Source organism: Thermobia domestica, chromosome 16 (genome assembly GCF_964235325.1).
Source record: "Thermobia domestica chromosome 16, izTheDome1.hap1.1, whole genome shotgun sequence".
Lineage (NCBI taxonomy): Eukaryota > Metazoa > Arthropoda > Insecta > Zygentoma > Lepismatidae > Thermobia > Thermobia domestica.
In genome coordinates, this window is record NC_137469.1 from 18,004,989 (window position 1) to 18,013,407 (window position 8,419).

General features: G+C 34.6%; 1 long non-coding RNA gene across 4 annotated transcripts in view; it reads right to left on the reverse strand.

Moving 5' to 3' along the window:
- Window positions 1-959: 959 nt before the first annotated feature.
- The window catches only part of LOC145672937 (uncharacterized), a 42,538-nt gene continuing 35,078 nt past the window's right edge, over window positions 960-8,419 (reverse strand). For all 4 annotated transcript variants that reach the window (XR_014128705.1, XR_014128703.1, XR_014128706.1 and 1 more), the window contains 2 exons: window positions 7,260-7,391; window positions 960-3,999 (listed from right to left, as the gene is read on the reverse strand). This is a non-coding gene — a long non-coding RNA (uncharacterized LOC145672937). The remainder of the gene's footprint in view (window positions 4,000-7,259; window positions 7,392-8,419) is intronic.

An 8,419-nucleotide genomic window follows, 5' to 3' on the forward strand; every position in this document is an offset into this window, starting at 1 on the left:
AATCTCTCATTAATGGCGTTATTTCATCCTTTCCAAAACTTACTTGCAGAGCACACCTCTACTATGGTGTACTGTACTTTATGGAGAGAAGAGGCCACGGTGGTACAGTGATAGAGCATTCACCTCTGATGTATGAGTTCATTGGTTCGATCCCATCTCGCGCCTACTGAGTTTTGTGGTGGACAAATACCATGTGCGTGGATTTTCTTGGGGTTGTCCCGTTTCCTCCCATTTTGTTCATTCCACCATTGCATTCATTTCTCATCATCACCGTCACCTTTAACATAGCTGGTATAGCCGTGGGATGTAAAGCTTAAAGATTTCATTTCATTTAATTTTATGGAAAGAAACGTGGACATTGCTAAAAAGCAATCAGTTACAAGCAAATCAAGAATGAATATAAAGAAACAGAGTAATAGAAACGAGTTAACGAAGTGTTTGAGGCAGTCAAGGAAAATAGTCAGTTAAAAATAAGTAAATAAATAAATAAATACATAAATAAAAAGACTGCTTAAGGTATAACCTGAAAAGGAATTATGTCATTATACCTAAGTAGTTCAACAAAAATAAAATGTCATATTTTCTTAACCATCTGACTAGAATTTGCAGGGCACATCTAAAAGTTAGTGCCATGCCTAACTATAGGAAGTCATTTACGACGACTACGCCTTTCTGTCTGGCGACAACCATTTACGTTCATTAACCATCCTTCTCGTTTAGTCTAATCGTGGGACGCTAAACATTTCATTGTATTTCATTCAGATCCTTGACGAGACTTAACATAGTATCATCTTCAAAATATGGACTGAAAGAAAAACTGTTGTCAAATTCGCAAGTAAAATAGATGACAAGTTGGTTTCCATACTAAATGCACTACATTCAGCATTTTAAAAGTTTAAAATTAGTTTGCTAAAAACATCAAAAAATAAAAAGGAACAACTTTTTTTTTTATTTCCCAGCTTTGTGGAGTGGCTGCGAGAATAGATAGATAGGGGGAAAGCAGGCAGAGGAGAAGGCTGGCTTCGGGGCGGGTATAAGGGCACATAGGGCATCAGGTCGGGATCAACATTTAGGATTCAGACCTCAGGACAGATATCAAGAACCCCAGCGTCAGGTCAGACAGAAACACAGACGCCCAACCAGACAGACAGATAATATGTCGTGGTAAGGCTTCTTCTTCTTTCTTCTTCGTCGAAAGAACTGAAAAAGAAATACTAACTGTTTCAGAGGCATTCGTGAGGGAAGTCGCACCGGTAAACATTAAGTTTTTTCGCTTAAAAGTAAAAGAAGAAAACTTTCCTACTGTATTAATTGTTGTATACAACAATTAATACATCAGATGACTTTTATCCTTTTAATTTTAAGCGATAAAACTTTAACTTTTACCAGGGTAACTTCCTTCACGAGCCACCTCTGTATGTGAATAATGTTTGCGTGCGATCTGTAAACATACAAGGTACTGTACGTGGTGTTTATGAACAAAAGCACTATGAAAGAATAAAGAAGTTAACTTTCAAGATTGATTGTCTCATCATCAGAGTATATCCAAGACCGAAGAAAACGAAGAATACTAGACAGTCGAAATTTAGTTGAGTGTCACTATCAATATAATGAATCTTGTGCTAGAATGTTTGTATGAAAGGACGTGACGAGGTCAAAAGTCTTGAGTAGACATTAAGAGATGAGAAAAGATGAAGACACAACACTCAGAAAATCACTAGAGACGCAGGTACACACAACAAATGCAATATAAAATACTGCAGAAAGAGAAAAGATATGGGGGAAGGGAACTGGAGACAGTATGGCCAGTGATTAGGGTTATGATGACGATGATGATGATGATGGTGGTGGTGGTGATGGAAAGAGTTATGATTAATTAATTAATTAAATTATTTATTTATTTAACTTTTTATTTATATTTTTACCTACTATAACTTATCTATTTAAATAATTTATTTTTTATTTAATTATTTTATTTATATTTTTGTTAATTTGGTTTACCACACTATATCCATCCTTGTACCACCCCTTCATCCCAATATGCTTTCTCCCTCTACACTATTTTAAATTTCACCTATTGTATCTATTGACTTTTTTCTAGTAATTTTGTGCGTAGTACATGCTCTCTATTGAAGTTTATCTCATCTCTGAATACTAATCAGATTTTGACCTGATAGTACGTTCTCCCATCACAACATTCTAGCAGAATATGCAATATGGTCAAGTGACAAATTTTCCTTCATTTCTTCACTCTTTTCTACATTCTGATGGAGAGATGTTCCAAAAGAGACTGTGGAAAAGAAAAGAAATAATATTGAATAGGTGTGAATTGAGAAGCGAGTAATTGTTATCATAGTGTGTGAAAGAAATAGTAAGAGAACAAATGTACGTTGAGGAGCCAATGATTGTTATTATAGAGAGATATACATTCTAAAGAAGTAAAAACTATTGGATAAGGAGAAAGGAGGACGAAGACACATTCAACACGTATTTAAGAAAGAAGAAGAATTATTTCAAGAAGAATCAAAAAACAGGAGAACTTTCCGAAGAAGATTAATCATCGTGTAAAAGTCTGTAAATGCTACAATACTTACCCATCTGGATCGCAGCGCGTGGTCCTTCGCTGCATCTGTGTATGTGGTGATGAGGAATGTAGGTGTTTGGATGTGCGTACATGTATATGTTGTGTATATCCATCCAGCAAGCCAAACGCCCACACCTCCATCCTCCCGTCTTCCAAGGCCCCCTCAATCCATCCGTCAGCCCGTCTCCCCCTTACCGGACCATCTGCCCAGGGGCCCAAACACCCGTCCTGTCCGCCAGTCTACTCCTCTGTCTGCCCATCCAGTCACCACCAATCTTTCTAGGATTCGTAGGAAGATTGGTGGTAGACATACCCCATCCATCTATTGATTCAGCCACCCCACTTAATCAAAGCTCCCCCATTGTTTTTATTTATTTAACTTTTCATTCTTTTTTCAAACAGATATACATTGTTAGAGTACGTGATGACAGCGTTTTTCTGCTCCAATCCAGATGGTAGACAGCCGTAAGGTTCCTGATGATTTGATGAAAACGAAAACACGTTGTACTCAGTGTGTGTGTGACATCATCTCAATTGTCAGAAACACTTACTGTAGGTGCTTAACACTAAAGAAAATCCATATTTGAAATCTTCTTAACACATTGTTCGGTACCAGTTTGTATGCAGCTGGTAATACAACTTTCACAAAATACGAATCCATAAGGATGCTTCTGAGAAATATATAAAACAGTCTTTGGTTACCGAAATCCACATTGCGTCCACTTGGTCCCTGGAGTTTCATAATCATGTTGAAAGCTATTTGTTCTGATTTGACACACTTATTATGCAAAGGCAAGACTCTGGAGTGGGTTTTGGTGATTTGCTAAGGTCCAAACACATGATAGTTGACTATAATCTTAAATAAGGAATAGATTTGTGTCTCGTAATGTAATTCAACACTTAATGGAGACGTGCCAAAGATAGTTTCTTGCTTTTCAATAGAGAACTGCAGTTTTCAACTTGTAATTTTAACATTATCAACTTTCCCTAAACTACAATTGTTGGTCCATTAATTTTCAATCTAGATAACAATACAGAACAACCCTCACAAAATGAAAATGTAAATAAAATTGTTTCTCAAAATTTTTAACAGTCTTTGTCGTACCAAAATTATATTCACATATTAACACTGCATCTTCGTCCACATTTACACTTGGTTAACTTCACTGAAGTAAAAGGTACGACTAGTTTGTATTCAGATTTGATATTGAAATGGTCTGCTTCTGAGACGTATTCACTTAGATCAGAACAAAGCCGTTCTGTTCTCACATTATTGTAACTTTTCGGTCTTCACAGAAGAAATCACTTTCTGTTAATCTTAAGAATTGTCTAATTGAAGTGTTGTCTGAACAACAGGTGGTGGTGACTGATTAGATACAGGTACTTGTCTGAAGAAATGCCTTTGCCTCCAGTTCCTGTTTAAAAAGAAAGGATCGTAAGAATCTTTAAAATAACAATAATAAAGAAAAAAGAAAATAAAGAAAACAACATTGTTTTAAAAATATTCAATGGATACTGCAAACTTCTGTTGATTAAACTTTCTCCAAAAGAAAACAATGACTTTTCCTAACTTCAAAATTAGGAGTAATGTAGTTTGCAGGATGTATCACACAGAAATAACGTAGAGTCATATGGCCATTCAGTGCACAAACGATTCAAGTCCATTTTTGATCATTTTGGACATATTTCATTATTAAGATCTCTCTCTTCAGATCAGAGCTAAAAGGATTGAAATTCAATTCTTTACCAGTCTATCAAAAAAAAAAAAAAGTCTGATTTTCCTTAAACACTTTATATGTTTACTTGTGAAAACTTATCTATATTAAGTAGTTAGTAATTACCCATTCTTAATCAAGTAGATAATATGGGTTTCTTGTGTGCGTTGTACCCGGTTTAATTCCAGTTAAGATCACTTCACTGGAATACAAGCACTAGAGCCTTCTATTTCAAGTGTGTCCTCGGAAAATATGTGAAACATACTTCGGTCCCACCCCTCTACCCTCTTACGGAGGAAACCATCCCTTCGCTTTGAGGAAAGAAGTGAATGACTTCGGCTGTGTTGCCAATTTGTCGTTTAGTCATTTGGTCTTGGTGAGTGAAGATCGTAGGCTACTTAGAATGGCTGACAAGACAGTGCATAGCGAAGCGTATCAATGTGGCAACAAACCATTGGAAAAACTCGGCCAAAGCAACTTGTCCCTCTTCTTTCGAGGAAGGTACGGAGAACATACAGCAGCGTCAGCAAGGGCATACTTGAAATAGAAAAGCTCTAGTAGAGGTTTGGATCAATTTTACCCATGTCAGTCTCGGCGTCCCCCACAGAGGACATAAAATATGACGAAATTATTATTTCTTTACAACTTTGAAATCAGACTGGCAATATTGAAAACTGTTTACAAGGGATGATCTACCTATAATCATTCCCTGTAAACAATTTTCAAGATTGCCAGTCTGATTTCAAAGTTGTAAAGAAATAATGATTTTGTTATATTTTATATCCCCTGTGGGGGACGCCGGGACCGACATGGTTACAGTATGTTCCATCTCACACAATATCGGTGTTCAAAATGTATGTTAAATTGCAATGATCCGATTAACGAATTACCTAGTGTAATTACGAAATAAACATGTGTAAGAGGGTAAATGAGTTTTTATGATTTTAAAGTGCGATAAACGTAACATGTAGCTAACAGTGTAACGTAAAAATATTTAAGTTACTACTATATTAACGTTAATTTACCTCATGTTTTACCTTCTCGAGACATTGGTCGCCTTTGTAATGTTTTGAGTAATTTTGTCACATATGTGGCAAAATTCATACTCTTTTTTTCATACAATGAAGGAACTTTTTTTACCAATTTCAAATGCCCCCAGAACAATCTTTTCACCAGGAGACATTAAATTATCGAATACTTTCCTGTAATCGTGCGTCAGCTATCGTATATCGTTCAGGTACCAAAATTATTGTATGATTCGATAATTATGGCACATATTGGCAACCATGTTCAGGCGATTTTTTTTTTTTTTTTTTTTTTTCATATTTCGTAAGTAAATATTTCATTAATAGCTCCATTTTTTGGGGTTCTCAAGTTCTAGTTTCTGTACACCGTTTGTATACTTCCTCCACAATTGGAGGCTCTTGAAAATATTTCTTTGAAGAAAAGTTTCATTCAGTTTTAGTAGTGATGCATAATACATATATCCCAATACAGAATGTAAAGCAGTTCAGTGAATATGTGGAAACATCTAATTCAGATTTTCTTTATTCTGATCATATACTGGAAACGTTTCTAAATTTTATGATAGAAAGAATTTTCTAACCTTAAAATAACCCACCGTGTAATTTTCTTTTGAGAAAGCATATGATTGATTGATTCTATAACTTACGACTTTAAAGGAAAATGCATAATAACCAATTACTGGACTAAGCAAACTTGTCACGTGTACTCTAAACTGCAGCAAGTTTTGACAGAAACAATTTTTTTAGTCTATAATTTCTTGTATTGTAGACATTTAGGATTTAGTGTCATCAAAAGTTGCTGGACAAGGGAAAAATTAAAGGAGCATATCTTTAAGTCTTTCCTGACTGAACAAACTGTGGGATGAGCTGCAATGCTTAGGGTATGAACGAAATAAAAGAAAATGATTTTTTCAGTTCTCAGTTGCAGTCGTTTTAGTAAACTTGGCAGTGTAGGAAAGTAGAAAGAAATGAAATTAAATTTTTAATTCAACCAGGGCCGGTGGCTCTAGATAATTTGCCGCCCTATGCATGCCGCCCCCTACCTTTCTCTAGAAAGAATAAATCTTAAAAGACACGACTTTAAGTATGCGACTCTATTATGAACAACGAAGGGGAGAGAAATTACGCTCGAACTCAGAAAGATCTAAACACTACAAATACAATCTCGTTCTGTTTGTTTCTTTAAACAATAAATTATTATGTTCGTGAAAGATAAAACAAACACATCTGCAGAGGAAAGATGGTAATTCTTTTTATAGAATTCAATATCGAGCTTCAATCTCAATATATCAGTTTGCAATTTTGGTGCAACTGGCTCTTTTATATTTATTTCTTGATTTTCCTTCTATATCTGTTAAAAAAATAAAAAAAAATGTTTCTGCCTTCAATGATAAGGAACTTGTTTGTGAAAAAGATAAAAACTGAGATAACTTACTAAATGGAACAGGTGTTCGCTACTGTTCGAGAATTGAATTATTGTATTTAACAATGATCAAGCAATTCCTGCTGGAATTTGTTTGACTGTTTCTTTAGGACTCTCAGTGTGACCTTAAACTAATGCTACCTAAACATGATTTATAAATGTAGTGTTCAAATAGAAGGTCACCTTAGTAAATTTAACTACCATCATCATGAAGTTTGTTTCCAACAAGAAATATCCTAAATAATATAGTTATGATAGATTTTGCCGCTCTTCAAAATTTGCCTCCCCGTACAAATGCACGATTTGCACATGTGGTAGACCCAGTCCTGCTCCGCGCACTAGAGGTTAATGCTCTACCATTAAACCACCGTAGGGAGCTGACTTTCAACAAGGGTAGAGTAAGGGATTCTGGTTGCTAAATCGCGTTTTCCTTTAAATTTCATATCTACTTTAAGTATGCATACAACGATAAGTAGAAATCATTATACTGGTATTGAGAAGAAATGTCTCACCAAAAATGCTGCCGTAACATCGCACAGGACCCCAATGATCCCAATCAGGCTTCGGCAGACAAAAGAGGAACCAATAAAATGTACTAATCATAGATTCTCTTTATTCATCAGTTACATCATGCATAAGAGGATCTGCAAAGAAAAAGAAAGAAAGAAATGTAAATACATTAATAATAATAAGAAGAAGAATAAGAATGTAATAAAATACTTCAAGTGACAAAATAAAACCTTTAGTAATATGTTAAATGCCGTAAAACAGTACAATTTGGTACAATTTTTGTGTAATTAGAAAAATACGAAACAAAAGTATGTAAATTCCATTCGAAACTCAATTTTTGCACCATAAGGATCCAAAACATACCACACAATACTAGCATGTGAGTACTTAATAATGTACTCAAACAAATTCACACACACAGATATTAACCGGACATCAATCCCATAGAGCATTTATGGGAAGTTTTTGACCAAAAAATAAGATACAATACAACAATACAACAATACAACAATACAACAATACAACGAACTTAGTTGTCCCTGTTTACAGAAGACTTTAGGCAATTAGCTGCTAAAACGAACCCTACAAAGTATTAATCAATTTAAAAATTGTATTATTATTACTAATATTTTCTTGAATATGTCAACTGTACAAATATTTTTCCCACGTACAATTTTAGAATTATTTTGTTTTTATTTTGTTGTTACACAGAGAAAATAGCCCTTATTTGAAAATCACTTCGCTAATATATTCATAAATGTGTATAGGTACATTAATACACGAAATTTTATCACCCTCTTTACATCTTTGATATGGATAGTACCATTGAAATTATATGAAACCTAGAATTGTACGAATACTTTGTCGAGTCACTGTATATAATACCATCTAGTGTCCCATTTCCCCTTAAAATAAGATTTTTCAAAAGCGTGAGACACGTGTCCATTATTTTTAATGAAAGAGTTCGTGTAACAACTTTTATTTTCCTAACTTGACAAGTTTGTAAGATACTCAATTTCCTTCCCGCCCTCCTTAGGATATGCGTTTTAATTAAAAAAATAAATAACATGGTACAAACCAAGTTCAATGCGATAATTACATTCAAAATTTATTTCAGAAGATTCAGTCTGTTTCCTGTGATTCAACCACTTACAAGATGCTT